At 41.2% G+C, this 22999-nt stretch overlaps 1 protein-coding gene and 1 pseudogene across 2 annotated transcripts in view; one reads left to right on the top strand and one right to left on the bottom strand.

The window, feature by feature from the left end:
* Mga (MAX dimerization protein MGA) overlaps window positions 1-18196 on the bottom strand; it is a 92221-nt gene extending 74025 nt beyond the window's left edge. Inside the window, exon 1 of one of the 2 annotated variants that reach the window (XM_029470410.1) lies at window positions 18117-18196. The gene's annotated coding sequence lies outside the window, so the exon portion shown is untranslated. Of the gene's footprint in view, window positions 1-17824 lie in introns of both variants that reach the window. The other variant, XM_029470396.1, reaches the window with a different exon arrangement.
* Window positions 11877-12275, top strand: LOC110310113 (annotated as a pseudogene).
* Window positions 18197-22999: the final 4803 nt, after the last annotated feature.

Raw genomic sequence — 22999 nt, 5'->3', positions numbered from 1 at the left:
AGAAATCCACCTGCCTCTGCCTCCTGAGTGCTGGGATTAAAGGTGTGCACCACCACGCCCAGCTCTCTTCTTTTCTTTTTTTGAGACAGCATCTTGCTATGTAACCCAACCTCTGGCCTCAAGATCACAACAAACACCCTGACTTGCTACAGCCTCCAGAGAGCAGAAAGATAGCTGTGATCAATACACTCAACTTCATGTTAAAAAGTGATGACAATGAAGGTAGGTTGGTTGGTTTGAAACCAGCACTCAGGAGTCAAAGGCAAGCAGATAATCTATGAGTTTGAGACCAACCAAGGCTACATAGTAAGACCCTGTCTCAAAAATAAATATAAAATAGATAATCTGGAGAGATGGCTCAGCAGTTAAGAGCACTGACTACTCTTCCTGAAATCCTGAGTTCAAATTCCCAGCAACCACATGGTGGCTCACAACCACCTGTAATGGGATCTGATGCCCTCTTCTGGTGTGTCTGAAGACAGCGACAGTGTACTCATATAAATAAAATAAATCTTTAAAAAAAAAATAAATCCAAGTTGTGCAGTAATTCCAGAACTGAGAAGGCTGAGGTAAGAGGATTGCCATGCCATGTGTAACACACACAATGTAAAAAAGAAATATATTTTTAGATAGATAAATGCCAAGCTAACCAGTCTGTTACACTGGCAAGTAAACATTTACTGGGGAAATTTGGAAAGTATTATAATGTGAGAGCAAAACTGTGGGAGCTGGGAAGCTGGCTCAGCTAGTGAAGTGCTTGTCATAAAAACAGGAGGACCTGAGTTTGATCCCTAACAGGTATTTACAAGAAAGCCAGGTGAGGTGTTAAATACCTATAATCCCAGCACTAGGAAAACAAACATCGCTGAAGCTTGCCAGCTGAATCTGTGAGCTCCGGGTTCAACCAGAGTAAACTGCTTACTGTGCAATCATAAATAACTGAGTCTGAATCCCCAGCTCCCTTTTAAAAGCCAGGAATGCTGAAGAATATCTGTAATCGAAGAGCAGGGGATGCAAATATAGGTGACTCCATGGAGCTCACTAGCTAGGAAGGCTACCGCAATCAGTGAGACTCATGGTTCAGAGAAACACCCTTTCTCAAAATTAATACGGAGAGTAACCTAGGAGAAACTCAACATTAACACCTGGCTTCCAAATGCATAACACACAAACACACATATCTTACACACGCACACACACAAATACAGAGATTAACAAACACAAGGTGATGCCAGGAGGGTACTGTTTGAAAATGCATTCCATCATTAGAAAAGAATATGACTTCCGTGATGCAGTGACAGCCATGCTACAGAAAGAAGTAGCAGGGGAAGAGTTGTAGAAGTATGTATAAATGATAGTAACTCCATAAAATATATTCTGCATGCTTTCATAAGGCCCACAACTAACACATATATACACTTTTTTTCCCCTTGAGGCAAGGTCTTACTCTGCAGCCATGATGGTGGCCTAGAACTCACATTGTAGGCCAGGTTGGCCTGTGACTCCCTGTTTTGATGTCCCAAGTGCTGGCATTACAGGCACAAACCAACACTTCTGGGTCTCTATTTTTCTTTTTTTCCTTTTTCTTTTTTTTTTTGAATTTTTATTTTTTGGTGGTAATAGGGATTGAATCCACAGCCTTATGCATCCTAGCAAGCACTGAGCTATATAGTCCCAAACCTTTATACTTTTAGATAGAAAAAAATTTTAACTTTTTTTTTTCAGTGCTGTAGATCAACTAAGGGCTTTCCTTGTCCATACAGTGATTCAGTCCATAGAGCTATATCCCTAGCCCTGCAAAATAGTAACATTATTTTACATGTAAAATTTATATAATATTCCAATTCCAGGGAACATGAATAACTGAAACATAGCCATGTATTTACTGTCTATACCTGCTTTCATGCTGGCAGAAACAATGGGACCTACATAGCACAAAATATTTACTATCTGACCTTTTATTTAAAAGGTTTGCCAACTCTTGGCTTCCTAACCTGAAAGTCAAACACTTGTAGTATGGATAAACAAAGATGAATAAGAGAAATAAATGGCATGAAATAAAACTGAGATATCGCTAATTGAGGAATCTAATTTGTCACAACCTACTTAACTTTGAAAATCTATTAAATCCCAGCACTTGGGAAGCAGAAGGATCAGAAAGTCATGGTTATCTTCAGCCATAAGAATGTTCTTGCTCAGGGGCTAGAGAGATGGCTCAGTGGTTAAGAGCACTGGCTGCCCTTCCAGAGGTCCTGAGTTCAAATCCCAGGAACCACATGGTGGCTCAACCATCTATAATGGGATCTGATACCTTCTTCTGGTGTGTCTGACGACAGCTACAGTGTAGTCAAAAAAATGAAATAAATCTTAAAAAAAGGATGTTCTTCCTATTATAGAGCATGTAAGCAAGAATAGGCTACATGAGACCCTATCTCATAGAAATAAGACAAGAAAAGTGAACATAACTTTAGCCAAGCACGGTGACTCAACAACTGTAAGCCAACACATGGGAAACAAGAGTATCACTAACATACCATCTCAAAAAAGTGTCATGCATAGAGGTGGGCGCCTCTAATTCTAGCATTCAAGATGCAGAGGCAAGCAGATCTCTGAGTTTGAGAATGCTGGTCTACACAGTGAGTTCCAGGTCAGCCAGTTGCTATATAAAGAGACCCTGTCTCAAAAAAACAAAAAGTAAACAGATATATGTGTCAGGTGGCAAGTTACTGTAATCTACATTCAGGAAACAGAAGCAGGGGGATTTCTGTGAATTCAGAGACAGCTTGTTTATATATCTAAAATGTGGGCCGGGCCAGGCCAGCCAGATCTAAATACCTGTCTCAAAAGATAAAAAGGAAAAGCAGAGAAAATAAAGAGCAGGATACCTTTCTACACATGCTAATCCCAGCATTTGGGAGGCTAACACAAGGAGGCTAACACGGATGGCTCAAGAGTTTGAAGTAACCTAAGTGATACACTGTCCCAGAAAGAGAGTAAGGTGGCTCTGCTGGTAAAGGAGCTCGCTGCCAAGCCATGGACATTATTGGATGCCTGGGGCTTACATTGTAGAAGGCAAAATCTCCTGTAAGCAGTTAGCTAATCCTTGCATGCTACATATACATTGATACACAAATACTTTTTTTATAATTTTTAAAGAGACTGAATGAGGGGCAAGAATGTTGACCAGTTCTTAAAGTATTTACAAACATGAGGGCTGAGTTCAGATCACCAGCACCCATGTGAAAACAAAAAATAGTAATAATAAAAATAAAATTAATTAATTTTAAAAAGGGAGGGGATGAGGACTAATGAAATGGATTAGTGGTTAAGAGCACTGGATGCTCTTCCAGAAGACCTGAGTTTGATTCCCAGTACCCACATGGTGTGATTCATAACTATCTGTTACTCAGGTCCCAGGGGATTGGAAACCCTCTTCTGGTCATACACGCAAGCAAAACACCCATACACATAAAATTAAAATAAATAAATCTTAAAAAAAAAAAAAAGCATGGGTGGTGGTGCAATTTTAACCACAGCAGTCAGGAGGCAAAGGCAGGTGTAATTTCTATGACTTCAAGGACAGCCTGGTCTACATAGCAGGCTCTAGGCTACACAAGACTACACAGTAAGACCCTGCCTCAGAAAAACAAAACAAAACTGGCCACATCTGTAGTCCCATTTCTAGGGAAGAGACAAGCAGAACCCTGAAGATTGTTGGCTATCCAACCTAGACAAATCAATGAGCTGCAGGTTCACTGGGAAACTCTGCCTCAAAACAATAAGGTATAGGAGTTAAGCAACTCAGATGTCTGCCACAAAGCTACAAGGACTTAAGTGTAGACCCCCCTCCCCCAGAACTCATGTAACAAAAAATAAAACAAGAATGATCCAATAAACACACTGCTGGGGGGTACTGGGGTGAGGAGACAGGCAGATCCCTGAAATTCATTGGCTGGCCAGTCTAGCTTCAGGTTCAGTGAGAAACCCTATCTCAAAACCTAAAAATAAAGACGGAGAGTGATCCCTGAAAGAGATCCAGTGTGGCTCCTGGACCTTCATACCCATGCAGATCCCTGTATTATGCACACACATACAGACACTTGCACACATCCACGCTAACAACTGCACATACAAAACAATACGGTAGAAAAAAATGATTAAAGATGGCATTGGTGTCATCTCCTGCCTACCACATCCATATAAACACATACCAAAAATGAAAATTCAGTCATGCACTAGAATACAGAGTGGGAAAGAGAGAAATTCTATGCATGCATAATTTGCAAGTTAAGTTCAAATGATGAAAATTAACTGAGTATGGTAGTTCACTCCTGCAATTTCAACACTTGAGAAGCTGGCACAAAAGCACTGTAGAGTCAACCTTCAATTCAGAAAGAAGAAAAAAGCTGGAAACTAGCACAAGACTGCATAGAACTCTTGAGAACATAATTATGGATTTAAGAAGTTCAAGTCCTTGACATATGACCATATCACTCTGCTTTTACTGGTATACTGCTGGTTAACATCAAACTACTTTTTACTGTTATTTATACATTTCCTCAACAATTTACCAGGATTTCATATACAGGGAATTGTCTTTTTTAGGTTCCTCAGGGACACTTCATAGGTGGTCCACAGATGGTAGGTGCTCAATAAATGCTGAATGACAAAATAATCAACTCTACTGTGGGTTCACAGCCTGAAATTCTCACACCTACAATTCACACTATTAATCTTCCTTCTATGCAACAAATGAAAAGGACATTCCTGGGGTGAAGACTGCTGAGTCTACTGGATTTATTACATTAGGCTCCTTTTCTAGAAAAGAGCTCAAAGTACATATGTTATGTTAAAATAGAATTCTTGACTACTGAGAAGGTAGGTGGAAAAGTGGGCAAGAGAAGGAAGAATCTGTTATAATAGCCTGCCTCCAGAGAATAAGCATTATTCAGTCCTGGGGACTAAAAACACTCCTGCCATGTCTTTGAAATGACCCCCTACATTATTTCTTCAAACTTTGTACTGGCCAATGAATATCAGTGAAACAAAAACTTGCCACAATAATAAGATTCTAAAAATCTCAGCTAGTAGCCCAGGATTACATAATGTAGAAAATCTGTTTTTGTGTTTTTGAGACTTTGAGACTGGATCTATACTCCAGGCTAGCCTCCAACTATGTAGTCAAGGATGACCCTGAACTACTGATCCTTCTGCCTCCACCTCCCAAGTGGTTGGATTAGAGACATGCTCACCATGTTTATAGTGGTGCTAGGAATTGAACCCAGGGCTTGGTTGATTCTGAAACACTCTTCCAATTTAGCTATAACTCTAGATGTAATTTTAATTTACTATTTTGACAAATATAAAAGTTATAAACTAGCATTATCATTAAGCATCTACTACAGGCCAAGAACAAATAGATAAGACAATAAGAATACCAAGTGATCTTCTATTGTGTGATAAGCAAGAGTACAGCTTTGGGAAGAGAAATGCAGTAAGAGATCAACTTCTACTCATCCAAATTTGGAAAAATTATATGCTACCTAATTTTAATTGTTTTTAAATCACCAGTACAATTTCATTAGAATTTAGGAGAAAAGTACAGTACAGGTTAGGTGAAAGTCTTGGCAGCCACCAGGAGGAGATAAAGTCTTGCCTTTCAAGTTGCCGGTGGATAGAAATAGGTTCTGAAGAAAGGACATTTGGTTAGCGAGATGACTAAGTAGGTAAAGGTGCTTGCTTTCAAGCCCAAAGAATTTCATCAGTCCCTGGGATGCACGTGGGAAAGGAGGAAATGAACTCCTGAAACTTGTCCTTTGACTTTCCATATGCCCATCCACACACAAGTATGAGTGTATACACACAACACACAACACACACCACACACAGACCCGAACACACGATGGAGTTCCAGGCAGCTGTCAATCCCCTGACATGGGTGCTAGGAACTCAACTCAAAGTGCTCTGCAAGAACAGTAAACTCCTTACTGCTCAGCATCTCTCAAACTCCTTTCTTAACTTTTAAACTTTTAACTTAAAATTTAACTTCTACTTTTTTTTCGAGACACGGTTTCTCTGTGTAGCCCTGGCTGTCCTGGAACTCACTCTGTAGACCAGGCTGGCCTCAAACTCAGAGATCAACCTGCCTCTGCCTCCAGAGTCTTTAGGATTAAAGACTACTCCAGGTTACTTGGTTGGTTGGTTGGTTGGTTGGTTGGTTGGTTGGTTGGTTTTTTAACAACTTGACACAAGCTAGAGTTTTCTGGAAACGGGAATCTCAGTTGAGAAAAATGCCTTAAGTAAGATGGCCGGTTGGCAATCTGTGGAGCATTTTCTTGATTAATGACTGATATAGGAGGGTCCACCTCACTATGGATGATCCTGCCCCTGGATAGGTGGCCTCAACTGTTTAAGAAAGAAGGCTGAGCAAGCCATGAGGACCAAGCCAGTAACCATCACTCCTTCATGACTTCTGTATCAGTTCCCATCTTGAGCTCTAGCCCTGTCTTCCCTGACTGTAAACTATAAGATGAAATAGATTCCTCCCTCCCCCAAGTTGGTTTTGGTCACCATGTTTTATTATAGCAATAGAAAGCCAAATAACATAAAACAATAACAGGACCATCTGTAACAAAGTAGCAAAGGAAATTTATTCTTGGTCAATGGAAATGGGGGCTTGAAGACATGGCTCAAGTGTTATAAATGTTTGCTTACTACCCTCTCAAAGTCCAAGTCCAGTTCCCAGTAGCTCAGAACTGCCTGTAATTTCAGCTCCAGGAAATCTAACATGCTCTTCTAGCCTTCTAGGGTGCTAGTACACACATTGCATACATACATACATACATACATACATACATACAAATACAAATACATGGGACTGGAAAGATGGCTCAACAGTTAAGAGCATTGACTGCTCTTCCAGAGGTCCTGAGTTCAATTCCCAGCAACCACATTGGTAGCTCACACCAATCTGTAGTGAGATCCAACACCTTCTTCTGGTGTGTCTAAAGACAGCTACAGTGTATTCATATACATTAAACAAAAATAAATATTTTTAATCTTTAAAAACACATATATATAAATAAATATTTTCTTTAAAAAGAAGTGAGGAGACAGAGAAAGAGAAAAAACAAGCAAACAGGGTGGTGGTGGTGGTGGTACACACCTTTAATCCCAGCACTTAGAAGCAAAGGCAGGCAGATCACTAAGTTTGAGACCATGGTTACACAGAGAAGACTTATCTCAAAAATTAATTAATTAATTCCAGAAATTCAGATACCATCTGTTTCTTCCCTCTTAAAGGCCTTTCTGTGTCATAATGGCAATTATCAACTCTCAGAGCAAGGGAAAGGTGTGTGCCACCACTGCCCGGCTGAGATACAGATTTTTAAGACAGAGATCTCACTAAATAGCCCTGGCTACCTGGAACTTGCTAAGTAGACCAGTCTGGCCTTGAATTCACAGAGTTCTGCCTTCCTCTGCCTCCTGAATGCTGGGATCAAAGGTATGTGCCACCATGCTCAACTCTAGGGTCCAAATTTAAACAACTCCCCACATGACAGCTATTCCTGGCTTTCTAGGTGAACTCAAGCTCAAAATCTACAACTAAATCTCAGTATTCAAGAGGGAAAGGTAGGAGAATCATTCCAGGTTTAAGACCAGCTTTGGTCTTACAGCCTTGGTCTATACAGAGAAGCCAGCTAAGAATACATAGCAAGACATTATCGTTTTAAAAAACCATAGTAATAAGACCGAGTGTGGCAGTACCTTTCCGCCCTTCAACCATTTTTTAGGTGCAGGGAGAATGAGTGACACAGAGAGACAAAGAGGGAGAAAGAGAGGCAGAGAGGCAGACTTTTAATTTGGTGACCTTATAGTTTAAAATGATCACCACTTGAACTCAGCTCCAGCCTACTGTGTAGTGCCACAGAGGGCAGGAATACAATACTGTGCCTTCTGGATTCATCCAGACATGAATAACAGGGCTATCTGTCTGAAGTCCAAAGTCAATGAGTCAACATAAATTTCAAACACAGGAGGTTTTTTTTTTAAGATTTATTTTATATATATGAGTACACTGTAGCTGGCTTCAGACACACCAGAAGAGGGCATCAGATCACACTACAGATGGTTGTGAGCCACCATGTGGTTGTTGGAAATTGAACTCAGTACTTCTGGAAGAGCAGCCAGTGCTCTTAACCACTGAGCCATCTCTCCAGTCCCCTAAACATAGTTTTAAAACAGAAACTGAAATAAAAGAAAAAGTTGAGCCGAGCGTGGTGGCGCTCGCCTTTAATCCCAGCATTCGGGAGGCAGAGGCAGGCGGATTTCTGAGTTCCTGGCCAGCCTGGTCTACAAAGTGAGTTCCAGGACAGCCAGAGCTACACAGAGGAACCCTGTCTCGAAAAACCAAAAACAAGACCAAAATCAAAAAAAGAAAAGAAAAAGTTGTCTATTGACTGGTTGATCATAGGTCCCAGACTGTGGCTCAGTGTTGGGGTTGACTTTACAAAATGTCACTTTTGGAAGTGGTGTAAAAATGGCTCTGACCTAAGTCCTAAAACTTTAGTGCATCGATCCTATAGTCCCAAGAGTTTGGAGATGTCTGCTAGGTTTCTTTGCCTTTGTGCACACAAAATCTTCATGCCACTGACAAGAAATTGTGATGTTTGTTTCCCCTAAATTTATATCCCAAAGCCACTACCCATTTGATTGAGTAGCTCAATGCTTGTGATCTGGGTATGGATATAGAGCCTCACACATGCTCGACAAACTCTAGTCCTGATATATATCTGAAATGCTCTGGTCACATTTTTCACAGGTTCCCACTAACTCATCTCTCGGGCACAGGAGAGAAACTTGAGTTCCTTACTGTCCAGAGGAAAATAAACACTGAGTACAAAGCTGTGGAAACATCCATTCTTCCTTAAAACTTCTTGCAAGATGTTCATTCTCCTACAAAGACTATCTCTTTTGGTTTTACCTTTAAAACACTGCACCACATCACTCATGCTAGTACAATGGCTCTATGGGTAAAGATGCTTGCCACCAGACCTAACCATCTTAAGTCAATCCCTGGGAACAACATGACTTCACAAGTTGTCCTCTAACCTCAATTTTAATACCATAAAAAATAACGAATAAATAAATAAATAAATACTGCACCAAGTCACTAGTCAAACGATATCCCTACAGCAGCTAACCTTTCACTCAGATGCCAGCATCGCTCCAGGTAAAAGCTGGGTAGGTCCTGTGATCCCAGGGGACTAGTAAAGCAAAGGATCAGAATACTTAGCAGATGAACAGACCTGAAAATGCAAAGACTCACTGTAGGTGATCAAGATGTGGCTAGGTGAGGACTGGGGAACTGCAGTGGGACAAACTCGGTTTTCCATGATATCATCTCTGTTTACAAAGAAAGTCCAATTTGGCCCAGAATCCTGAGATTCTTCTGGATATACATGTGCCTCTGACATAACTGGCCATTTTGGGGTGATTCCTATGCTCACTCATGTTCCCAGTGTTTCAGTCAGAAGGCCTCCTGTTTCCTTTGATCTTACATAGGGCCTCACAGTGGCAGGTGTCGACATCTCTAAAGTGATATTATAACAGTAGATGAACAAATCCAGACAGCCATGCTTTTCTCTGAGCTCCTTTTCAACAGTGGGAACTCTCCAGGGTCTGGCTTGGCTTCCACCTTCTTTTCCAACTATCCAGATACCGGTGTATTTTCTCTCCACACATAACACAACACACATACATACATACTACACATACAATATACACTGCACATACAACACACAACACAAATTCCACACATAACACACACACACAGCTCAGAAAAACCCCCAAGCCTGCATACCTGTCCCACATCTACCTCTAGTTAGCAAGTCTATACTACTGTGCTGGTGGGTTCTTTTTTGTCAACTTGACACAAGCTGGAAAACCTCAGAATGCATGTAAATCACAATGACCAGCATTGCATGCTAACCCTAAGGACAAAGTATTGGCACATATACTTTGGCGGTAACCAACAGCTCTCTTATTGGACTAAAGTCCTGCTCAACAAAGGGAACTAGCACTGGAAATTTAGCCAACAATTCAGTGAAGTCATAAACCTTGGAAAATCTACAACCACTACTTAACTAAACCAGCATAACTCCCAACTACATTCTAAATGTTTGTCCTTATACCCACAGGTAAGTGTAGTACTCAGCCCTCATCAAGAAAACATCTCAGCTTAATCTTCTCTTCAGCACCATATATGGTCTCTTGACAATTTTTTTTTCCTCTTGCTTCTACAGCAAAGTGATTTCTTGTTTATTTGAGAAAGAGCCACATACCAAATTCTTGACCTAGAAATTGCTATGTGGCTCAAGCTTGCCAGAACTCATGCTTGTGCTTCTAGAGTGCTAAGGTTACCACATCTAGCCCAGGAAAGTACATTTTTTGTTTTTTTGTTTTTTGGTTTTTTGAAACAGGGTTTCTCTGTGTAGCCCTGGCTGTCCTGGAACTCAACTCTGTAGACCAGGCTGGCCTCGAAGGAAAGTGCTATTTTTAAGCTATAAACTAGATGATACCTTTTATTACAGGAAACAGTACAATGGAAAGAAATAGAAACCCATTAGAGAAAATCTAAAATGCCCATGGTTTACAAGGTTCTATACAGTCTCAACCTGCCAACACTGCAAACATACCAGATGATCACTGTCACTTAAACCACAGCATTTCACTTAGGAATCTCAAAGTCTCTTCTTGAAGCTAGAAAAATAGTTCTCAGTATTTATGGGGACTGGCTGCTCTTCCAAAAGTCCTGGGTACAGTTCCTAGCACCTACACAGCAGCTCATAACAGCCTGTAACTCCAATTCTAGGGAATCCAATGTCATCTCCTGGCCTCCAGTGGCACAACAAATAAAAGTTGTGCCATAAATGTAGGCAAAAATACCAATACACATAAATAAAATAAAATTCATATTTTTCAAAACAAACTAAAGTCAAGCATGGTGATATATACCTTTAATATCAGCACTTGGGAGGCAGAAAGATCTGAGTTCAAGGCCAGCCTGATATACAGAGTTTCAGGCCAGCCAAAGTTTACATATCTCAAAAAACAATACAAAATCTCAAACTGAGCCAGTCATGGTGGCTCATATCTGTAATTCCAATGCTCAGAAAACTAAAGCAGCAGAACTGCCACAAATTTGAGGGCAACTTATCTAAAACAGCAAGTTAAAGAAAGGTCAGCCAAGTCTCAGAGATCCTATCTCAACAAACTGAAAGGCGGTGGTGGCGCACACGTTTAATCCCATCACTTGGGAGTCAGAGGCAGGCGGATTTCTGAGTTCGAGGCCAGCCTGGTCTACAGAGTGAGTTCCAGGACAGCCAGGGCTATACAGAGAAACCCTTGTCTCAAAAAATAAAAAAATAAAATAAAATAAATAAAATAAAAAAAAATTGGGGCTGTTGAGATGGCTAAGTGGGTAAGAGTACCCGACTGCTTTTCCGAAGGTCCTGAGTTCAAATCCCAGCAACCACTTCACAACCATCCATAATGAGATCTGACTCCCTCTCTTCTGGGGTGTCTGAAGACAGCTACAACTCACATATAATAAATAAATAAATCTTAAAAAACAAAACAAAAAAAACTGAAAAAACAAACAAAAACAAAAAACAAACAAACAAAAAAAACAGGTATGGTAGTACATGTCTGTAATCCCAACATTTGGGAGGCAGAGACAAGAGAATTATGATCTCAAGGCCAGCCTCAACTAGATGAAACCTGTGTCAAAAAAAGAAAAAAATGACTTCAAAGATGCATTATCTTGAGCGCCCTCACCACTGCATCTCTGCTGCTTTTGTGCTCTCCCACCTGCCATGACCAGTCTTAAGGATCTCGAAGGGAAGTAGTGCCTGATGGAAAGCCAGGGCTTTGAGGAGTACATGAAAGAGCTAGGAGTAGGACTGGCTCTTAGGAAGATGGCTGCCATGGCCAAGCCAGACTGTATCATTACTTGTGATGGCAACAACATCACCGTCAAAACCGTGAGCACAGTGAAGACGACCGTGTTCTCTTGTAACCTGGGAGAGAAGTTTGATGAAACTACAGCGGATGGCAAAAAAACTGAGACGGTCTGCACCTTCAAAGACGGTGCCTGGTCTAGCACCAGCAATGGGAAGGGAAGGAGAACATGATAACAAGAAAACTGAAGGATGATTGTAGAGTGTGTCATCAACAATGCCACCTGCACTCGGGTCTATGAGAAGGTACAATGAGGGCTTCCTCGTCATCCTGGACAGGAGTTAGCTGCCAGAGTGAATATGCTCAATTCAATTAGTGGTCATAAACAACAAACCGCTTCACTTCTTTGGTTTTATTTTTCATTGACTGTTGAGTTCTCTTTATCACAAACACTTTACATGGAACTTCATGTCAAACTTGGTTTACCCAGGATCATTCCTTTGGTTAGTAAATAAACGTGTTTGTGCTTTAAAAAAAAAAAAAAAAAAAAAAAAAAGCATTATCTTGAGGCTGGAAATCTTGTTCAATGATCATAGATGATCCCCGACATACACGTGCTAACTCACAACCATTCATAACTCCAGTTCCGGGGGAATATAACACCTTCTTTTGACCTCTGAGAGCACCAGGCACATACATTCAGACAAAGCAGTCAATACGCACATTTTTATAAATAAACCACATGGGGCGGTGGTAGCACACACCTTTAATCCCAGTTCGAGGCCAGCCTGGTCTACAGAGTGAGTTCCAGGACAGCCAGGGCTACACAGAGAAACCCTGTCTCGAAAAAACAAAATAAGTAAGTAAATAAATAAATAAACCAAAATAAGAAGGGGGGAGGGGAGGGAAAAGCAAGAAGGAAGAAAGCAAAGGAGGAAGAAAGGAAGGAAGGAAAGAGAAGAGAAACTGGAGAGGAAGAGGAAGAACAGGAGGAAGAGGAAAAGGAGAGCAGCAGCAGCTTTATCTGGGACGTGATCTCTGAACTCAGGAGTCTGAGGCAGAGACTGGAGTTCAAGGTTAGCCTAGGTTAAGTGTGGTGAAAATTCATGCTTATAATCTCAGCATTCAGGAGCCACAGTTTTAATATTAAACTAGGTTAAAATGTAATCGATTTTAAATACTCCCCCATTTTATTTTAAAAATAAAACTAGTGACATGGCCTAGCAGATAAAGGAACAAGGCAGACAACCTGAGTTCACTTCCTGAGAGCCACATGGTAGAATGAGAAAACTAGCACACAAGTTGTGCTCTAACATCCATAAATGCACCCACACACACACATAAATAAATGTAATAAAAATGTTTGAATAGGGCCATCAAGATAGTTCAGTGGGTAAAGGCCCTTCCCCCCGGCCTGTCAACCTGAGTGTGGGTCCCAGGACCCACATAGTAGAAGGAAGAACCAACTTCTGAAAGTGTTCCTCTGACTTTCACATATGAACTGTTACACATGCACACACAAATATACACACACATACACACACACTAAATGGATGGATGCATACACAATAAAAATAAGTGAAATAAAAATAAAAGAAAAATATTAGGTAAAGTGCTTGCTGCACAGCCAGAGAACCTGAATTCAATCCCCCAGAAATCATGTAAAAAAGTTGGGCACAGCAGCTCACATCTGTAACCCCAGTGCTGAGAGACAGACACAGAAGGAGTCTCAGAGCTCACTGGACATCCCTTCTAGACAAATCAATAAGATCAATGAGCTCCAGGTTCAGTAAGAGAGCATGTCTTTAAAAAAAAAAAAAAGGAGGGCAATTGAAGAAAATATCCAATTTCAAACTCCAACTGCAACATGAACATGCCTACATACACACATAAACACATATACACACAATTAAAAGAACTAGGAGAATCCCAGGACAGCTAGACACACACAAAGAAACTCTGTCTCTAAAAACACAAATGTACATATATCTACACACATACATAGATAATTTAAATATCTATACTAAACCCCAACTCTGTCTCATATAAAAAAAAAAAACCCAACAACAACTATCAGAGGACTGGAGAGATGATGGCTCAACAGTTAAGAGCACTGACTGGGGGCTGGTGAGATGGCTCAACGGTTAAGAGCACCAACTGCTCTTCCAAAGGTCCTGAGTTCAAATCCCAGCAACCACATGGTGGCTCACAACCATCCGTAACAAAATCTGATGCCCTCTTCTGGAGTGTCTGAAGACAGCTACAGTGTACTTACATATAATAAATAAATAAATTAATTAAAAAAAAAAAAAGCACTGACTGGTTTGCCAAAAGTTCAGAGTTCAATTCCAAGCAACCACATGGTGGCTTACACCATCTGTAATGGGAACTGATGCCCTCTTCTGGTGTGTCTGAAGACAGTGACAACCTACTCATATACATAAAATAAATAAATAAATCTTTTAAAAAAGAAAGAAAGAAAGAAAACTATCAGTCATCAAAAACAAGCAAACTCTGAGAAACCATCAAGCAAGAGCTTAAGAAGTCATAACTATAGCCTAGTATGATGGCATGTGCCTGAAATTCCAGTATTTAGAAGGCTAGGGCAGGAGTTGAAGACAGGCTTCAGCTACCTAGCAAGTTTGAAATAAATCTAGATAGGTAAAAATAAAAATGGTAAACCACAGGAGCGATAACTACAAAAAGTGCTTTGTTCTAGGTGCTTCAGGCCTGATTCTGGAGACCAAGGCAAAAGGATAGTAAATTCCAGGCCAATCTGGGCAACAAAGCAAAACTCTTTTCTCAAAATAAGTTGTTTTTGTTTTGTTTTTCATATATATATGTATATATATATATATATTTATACATATAAGTGCTCTATTTTCATGAAGAGAGCATCAGATCCCATTATAGACAGTTGTGAACCACCATGTGGTTACTGGGATTTGAACTCAGGATCTCTGGAGGAGCAGCCAGTGCTCTTAACCGCTGAGCTATCTATCTCTCCAGCCCCTCAAAGCAAGTTTTAAAGACATGATTTTTTTTCCCCACAAATCTTTATGGTTCTGAGGAATTTTTGGGGGGGGGGTTGTTTGTTTACATTTATTATCTATTGTGTGTTTCAATATATTGCATATATACTGCATAATATATATGTATATGCAATATATTGTATATTGTGTGTATATATGCTAATATATATATATATATATGTAGGTGCATGCCACAATGCACATGTAAAGTCAGAGGACAATTAGAGAAAAGCTAGGTCTCTCCTTTGACCATGTGCCTCCCAGGGACTGAATGCAGACTGTCAGCCATAGGGTAAATATCTTTACCCACCGAGACATCCTGCCCACCTTAAGAAAAATATTTGAGATGGGTATCATCTATAGCTCAGTTTGGCCAAGCCCCTGTGGCACTTCTGCTTCTGCTTTCCAAGTGCTGAGATTGATTGCAGATGAGTGCCGTCACACCTGCTGTCCATTCAGTTTTCTTCAAAGCAGTAATCTTGGGTTTTTTGAGACAAGACTCATTAAGCAGCCCATAGTAACCTAAAATTCATCATTTACTTCTTTACCCTCCGAAATACTGGGATTACAAGTATACAGACCACTCGCTTGGCCCCAGAGTAATAATTTTCTAATTTTACCTTTTATATTCAAATAATTAATTCACCTGAACTTGATTCAAATGTTAAGGCAAGAATTTTTTTTTTAAGATTTATTTATTTATTATATGTAAGTACACTGTAGCTGTCTTCAGACACTCCAGAAGAGGGAGTCAGATCTTGTTACGGATGGTTGTGAGCTACCATGTGGTTGCTGGGATTTGAACTCCAGACCTTCGGAAGAGCAGTCGGGTGCTCTTACCCACTGAGCCATCTCTCCAGCCCCAAGGCAAGAATTTTAATTTTTTTTTCCCCAAAATGATTAGCTAAATAGTCCAACATGATTAAGGAACATTTCCCACTGGATATGAAATGTCACTTCTGTAAAACTAAACTATACTAATTTATATGTTTCTACACTCATTATTTTGTCCTGTCTACTTCAGGGTTAGTATTGAACTTTTGTTTGTTGTGTTGTGTTGTTTTGTTTTGATACAGGATGGCAATATGTGACCCAGTCTAACCTCTCTCCTTCTAGAATGCTTCTAGAGTTTGACATTTTGACTATTACAGGGTTTTTTGTATTTTCATTAATACAAAACACCCATGCTGTTTTCTTTTTCAAAATTGGCCCTAAAGGCAGGAGATGGTTCAGTGCTAAGAACATTTACTTGTCTTGCAAAGGCCCTGAGTTTACTTTCCTACACGCACATCAGACAGCTTACAATCACCTGGAACTCTGGCTCTATGAGTATCCAATGCCTCTGGCTTCTAGAGAACAGACAAACAGTGAGAGACAGACAGACACACACAATTTAAAATAAAATTTTAAAATTCTCCTACTCTATAGCTACACTTTTCCAATGAATTTTGGGATAATTGAGATGTGGGTCACCTAGTATAATGCTTGCCTTAGAACGTAGGAAGCACTGGGTTTCACCCCCAGTAATGAATAGATCAAATTTCAGTATTGTGGCACACAACTGTAATCCAGAAACAGAAGAGTATAGCAGCAGGAGAATCAGAAATTCAAGGTCATCTTTGGCTCCATACTGAGTTAAAGATACTTATCTGGCTTACATGGGACCCTACCTACAAAAAGACAAGAAAATGAAAAGGTCCATGCACAGTACTTAGAGCGTCATGTTATAAAAATGTTAGCTACTAGCATAATTATTCAAAAGTGACAACTATTGATTGCTCAATGAATGGCTTCCAAACTCTGTTCCCACAACAGATATGGCCACTAAGCATGGTGGTACATGCTTTTAATTCCGGCACTTGGACAAAATGTCTCTGAATTCGAAGCCAGCCTGGTCTACATAGTCTCCAAAAACAAAAAAGATGAAGTGGTTGAGGAGGAAGGACTTTAAGAGAAAAGGTGTATGGTAATAAATATTAATAATTTGTTGAGTTTGATATGGAAACAAGGCCCTATCCTAATACATTTTATGCAAGCATTCTGTCACTGAGCTACACTTCCCCCACTACCACCTGCTATTTTGGTTAGCTGCATGTAACTGAGATCAAGGAATCATGGACCTTAATAAGACGGTAAAAAAACAACCATCTCTACCTTTCTAAAATAGAAATAGAAAGATTACAAAACTGGCCAAAGGCGGGGACCCTGTATCTAGCCTCCCAGATTAGGATCATTCTACTGCACCGCGCGGTTTCTTGCGGATGCTTGCCTAGCTTCGAGAAGGGAGGGGTGGAAGTCGACCATCAGGCCTCAGCAAATTCGCTCGAAATCACAGGCTCGCGAGCCGCGGCACGTGACTCGCCACGCCCCGTGCCTCCCCCTACCCCGCGCCAGCAGCACGCGCTGCCAACCTCGTCATGTGACCTTCACGCGGCCCCAGCGTTGCCCCTGCTAGGCGACTGTTTCCAGCAGCCATTTTGCCGAGAACTTGCCCTCCGTGCTCGCGCGGGAGCCGAGCGCACGCAATGTCGCAGCCAGACTTTCCAGGCCGCACCCGCGCTTCGAAAGAGCGCTCAGACAGTGAGGGCCCGCCGGAGCCTCACGGCACACGTCGCACCCCGGGGCGCCAGGAGGACTGCGGGTGCGCCTCGGCCTGCGATAGGCTATGTCGCGCACGTGACGCCACGGCGCCCCCCCACACACACACACCTTCGCCGTCCCCCTGCCCACGAAAATACCCACGACAGACTCTCAACGCCTCGCGCAGAGTACACGATACTGGGACCATGGGGACGAACGGAGCGCGTGGCAAACGAGGCGCCTGCGCGTACCTGCCGAGTGGACGGGAGTCGAGCCACACCGTGTGCGCCGCTCCGGGGTCCCGGGACCGTCGCGCTGTAGGACCACCGGCCTGGTCATTGGCCGCCAGGCCGAGTCACGTGCTGCTCGCAGGCCCGCCCACAGCCGCTAATCACCTGGCACGGTGCTCGAAGCGGCACCGAAAGTGGCTTGCACGCGCAAGGGGAGCGTGGTCACTAGACCTCCTTCTGCCCAGTACGGGATGGCATCCATAAAGGGGAACGGAGAAAGCAGGGTCCTAAAACTAAGGACGCTCACACCTACCGGCTTAACTTCGCCTGCCCCTCCAGGAGCCGTGAACCATCGCCCTTGGGCGCTCCCCGTTGCACGCCGGGATGCGTCTGGCGCCCCTCAGTGTGCTGCAGAGCATGCCGGGAAAGCCACCTCTCCCGTTTTCCTGGCTGTCACCTCTCAGGCTTTGCATTGGTGGCCCTCTGAAAGCCGGTCCCAGGACGAGACGGTTTGGGTAATTACCAGACTGTGACGGTACACCAGGCACTTTCAGTCCCTCCTCCCCTACTTGTTTGATCTCTGTGTTTTTAGGAAAACCGCTAAGCCTTCCTTCGTGAAGCGGTACCTTGTTGACTTTGAAAATATTGTAGAAGAATAGCAAGAATGTTTACCTACAAGAACCACCAGCCTTTCGTGGTCAATGGACTAGAACGATAACTTGAATACTGTTTACCACAATCTCTGCTTGAGAATGGTTGTAATTCTTAGAATTTATCTAGGAATAGCCAACATTTTGCAATATGCTTATTGTTGGGGGAAATGAAGTAGAGTTGTTTGGTTTTGTGTTGCTGGGTTTTTTTTGTTGTTGTTGTTTTGTTTTGTTTTAAGATTAAACAGCATGTCCCTAACAGAGGCCCTAGTTTGGTAAACCATATATAAGACATTGGAACTACAAAAAAAAAAAAAAAAAAAAAAAAAGTGTTAACACTAAGAAAAGGTGGGCTTACATTACAACTAGTTGGTTTTGTAGGAATTACAAATTTACCACTGAGCCAAACCTAGTGTTCTACCCACAATGAAGTCCCTGCATAAAGTTATTCACACCTTATCTGCTTTGAGATATACTTGCCAGCTTGATGATGTCAAAACTTTTATAAGTCTCAAAGGCTGATCAGCTTGAAAAATATGACTAGTCCTCTTCTGACTCTCACAAGCTCATATTTATAAACTAAAGGTTAGTTAAGTGTATAAGAAAATTAAAGGCCAGAATGTAAAGAATAGGGCATACTCCTGGGTAAAAGGTACTTTATCTTTCTAATTAAATATTACAAAAATAATTTCTGACTAAGAAACCAAAGCATTAAATAAAATGTACAATATGATATTTGTTAAACTTGAAGTTTATAAAATTTTCAGTGTTTTTTTTTTCTTGGTTTTTCGAGGCAGGGTTTCTCTGTGTAGCTGTATAGCCCTGGCTGTTCTGGAACTCACTATGTAGACCAGGCTGGCCTCAAACTCAGGAATTCGCCTGCCTCTGCCTCCCAAGTGATGGGAGGCACCCAGCTCCCAGTCTTCTTTATAGTTAATTTTAGCAACAACTCTTACAGAAAGCTTATCTTAGCATCACTCAGTGTTCTGTGGAAATCAGAGAAAATATATTTTAATATATTCTCTAGGCAAATTGATGAACTGGGTTTAAGGTCCACTGTCCAGTGCTAGAGATGTAGCTCATTTGGTAGAGTAATTGTCTAGCATGTACAAGCCTTAAGTTCAGTCCTCTGCACCCCAGATAAGCCATGTACAGTGACACACATCTGTAAGCCCAGCACTTAGGCAGAAGAAGGAAGGTCAGAAATCCTATATCATCCTTAGCTCCAGCCAGTTTGAGGCCATGCAAGGATATGTGACACCTTGTCTCAAAAAATAGAACCTATGGACTGTAAAAGAGCCTTAAAATCTGAACGATGTGGGCTGGAGAGATGGCTCAGTGGTGGAGGGCACTGGCTGCTCTTCCAGAGGAGAGATGGCTTAGTGGTGGAGGGCACTGGTTGCTCTTCCAGAGGAGAGATGGCTCAGTGGTGGAGGGCACTGGTTGCTCTTCCAGAGGAGAGATGGCTTAGTGGTGGAGGGCACTGGCTGCTCTTCCAGAGGAGAGATGGCTCAGTGGTGGAGGGCACTGGTTGCTCTTCCAGAGGAGAGATGGCTCAGTGATGGAGGGCATTGGCTGCTCTTCCAGAGGAGAGATGGCTCAGTGGTGGAGGGCACTGACTGCTCTTCCAGAGACCTGGGGAATCCCATTACCCACATGACAACTCACAACTGTATGTAACTCCAAGATCTGACGCCTTCACACAGACATGGATGCAGGCAAAAACCAATGCATAAAAATGGAAATAAGGGCTGGTAAGATGGCTCAGTGGGTAAGAACACCCTACTGCTCTTCCAAAGGTCTTTAGTTCAAATCCCAGCAACCACATGGTGGCTCACAACCATCCGTAACAAAATCTGATGCCCTCTTCTGGAGTGTCTGAAGACAGCTACAGTGTACTTACATATAGTAAATAAATAAATAAATAAATAAATAAATAAATAAATAAATAAATAAATGGAAATAAACTGTTTTTTAAAATTTGTTAGACTTCAACAGCTTACTTACATATAGTAAATAAATAAATAAATAAATAAATAAATAAATAAATAAATAAATGGAAATAAACTGTTTTTTAAAATTTGTTATACTTCAACAGCTTGTGATTCCCTCCCTGGGATATGACTATGAAAATATTTTGGAATTTTTTTATATCCAGTTCCTTTAGTAAAAAACTAGGGACACTCTTACCTATTATTTGGATTGTCATAATTATTTTGAGGAAAAGAATACCTCTCATAGTTCATAATTATAAACATTCTAAAATGTCATAGTAATTATTAGTGAGGGTTACATCTGGACTACAGTCCTGTTCTCTTCCAGTTACAGCATATTCTTTGTTTTTAAGATTCTGTTCCTTTTGACCAGGCATGGTAGCACAGGCCTTTAATCCCAACATTCAAAGGAAGAGGCAGGCAGATCTCTGAGAGTCTGAAGCCAGCATGGTCTACAGAGCAAGTTTCAGAACAGCCAAGGGCTGTTTCAGAGAAACAAAACAGAAACATAAAACAAAAACAGAAAAATAAAAGATTTGTTTGTTTTTATATGTATGAGTGTTTTACCTACATGCATGTATATATACCCATGAGTACCTAGTGCGCACAAAGAGGCCAAAAGGGGATCAGACCTGGGACTGTTCTTACAGACAGTTGTGAGCTCTGTGAGTCCTGGAAACCAAACCTCTTCAAGAGGAACAAGTGCTGTAAACATATGAAAACGAGGCTGGCCTCAAACTACCTCCAGAGGGCTTCGGTTAAAGGTATACATGCCCTTCCTAGCAGGTACAATATTTTTTTTCTCAAGGTTTTCTTTTGAGGCAGGGTCTCTCCTTGTAGTTCTGGCTATCCTAGAACTCACTATGTACTTCCTGTTGGCCCTGAACTCACAGAATTCTGCCTGCCTCTACCTCCCCCATACTAAGTATGTGGCACATCTAGCTTAGTACAACATATTCTTGAATTTTTTCCACTTCCCTGTTGTTCCCTAGACAGTGCTAGAGGGACACTAACAGATGTTTTATTTGTTTGTTTGTTGTTTCCAAAACAGGGTTTCTTAATGTAGGCTGGATTGTCCTGGAACTCCATTGTAGACCAGGCTGACCTTGAACTCAAAGATCTACCTACCTCTGCCTCCCAAGTGCTGGGTCTAAAAGAGTGCAGAACGCACCACCACACCTGGCTAAGAACATTAATAGATTCTTATACTTCCAATTGCTTGAGATTTCTTGGTGATACCACCCATCTGTTGGGAACTATACTGTTCCATTACTTCTTGCATCTAAGGGTTCTTTCCCCTGCTGCTGCTGCTGCTGCTTCTTCTTCTTCTTCTTCTTCTTCTTCTTCTTCTTCTTCTTCTTCTTCTTCTTCTTCCACTTCCCCTCCCTCTTCTTCTTCTTCTCCTTCTCCTTCTTCTCCTCTGCCTCCTCTTCCTCCTCCTCCTTCTCATTCTTTCTTTCTTTTTTAATTAATTGTTTGTTTGTTTGTTTGTTTGAAACAGGATTTCACTATGTCACTCTGGATGTCCTAGAACTCATTAAGTAGACCAAGCAGGGCTCAAACTCACTTAGAGCCATCTGCCTCTGCCTCTTTTCTTTTCTTTTCTTTTCTTTTCTTTTTTTTTTTTTTTTTTTTTTTTTTTTTTGGTTTTTGTTTGTTTGTTTTTTTCTGAGACAGAGCTTCTCTGTATAGCCCTTGCTGTCCTGGAACTCACTTTGTAGACCAGGCTGACCTCAAACTCAAATCCTCCTGTCTCTGCCTCCAAAGTGCTGGGATTAAAGGCATGTGTCACCACCGCTCGGCTTAGCAAGTCATTTCTATATTATGACCTTGTTTTATTTTCTTTCTTTTTTATGGACAACAAATAAAAGTTTATTGTACAAAATCAAGGCCTCTGTTGTTGTTTGTGTGTGTGTGTGTGAGTCTTCTGTTTGCATGTATGTATATACACCATGTGTGTCTGGTGCATGTGAAGGTCAGAAGAGGGCACCAGATCCCCTGGAACTAGAGTTATAGGTGGTTGTGAGCCATCATGTGAAAACTGAATTCAGGTCCTTATATCCACACAAAACCCTACTTACAGATGTTTATGAAAGATGTATATTTATAATTGCCAAAAAACAGAAGCAAGTAAGGTCTCTCAATAGGAGGACAAATAAAGAATACTGCGTCTATACAAAGGAAATATCTACAGACAAAAGGAAATGAGTTAACTGGCTGGAGATAAAGCTCATTGGTTAAAAATGCTTGCTGTTCTGGAGGGCCTGAGTTTAGTTCTCAGCACCACATCAGGCGGCTAAGCACCACCTGTAATTTTGGCTCTAAGGAATCTGAATACCCTCTTCTGGCCTCTGCAGAATTTGTAATCAAATGCAGAAACATAACTATACATACATACATACATACATACATACATACATACAATACATACATACATACAAATAAAGTCTTTATTTTTAAAAGAGAGAGAAATGAGTTACCAGCCAGGAATAGTGGCACACACCTTTAACTCCAGTTCTTGGGAAGCAGAGGTAGGTCATTCTATGAGTTTG

This window comes from Mus caroli, chromosome 2, assembly GCF_900094665.2.
Source record: "Mus caroli chromosome 2, CAROLI_EIJ_v1.1, whole genome shotgun sequence".
NCBI classification, from domain to species: domain Eukaryota; kingdom Metazoa; phylum Chordata; class Mammalia; order Rodentia; family Muridae; genus Mus; species Mus caroli.
The sequence above is the reverse complement of the archived record's forward strand: the minus strand, read 5'-3'. Positions and strand labels throughout refer to the sequence as shown.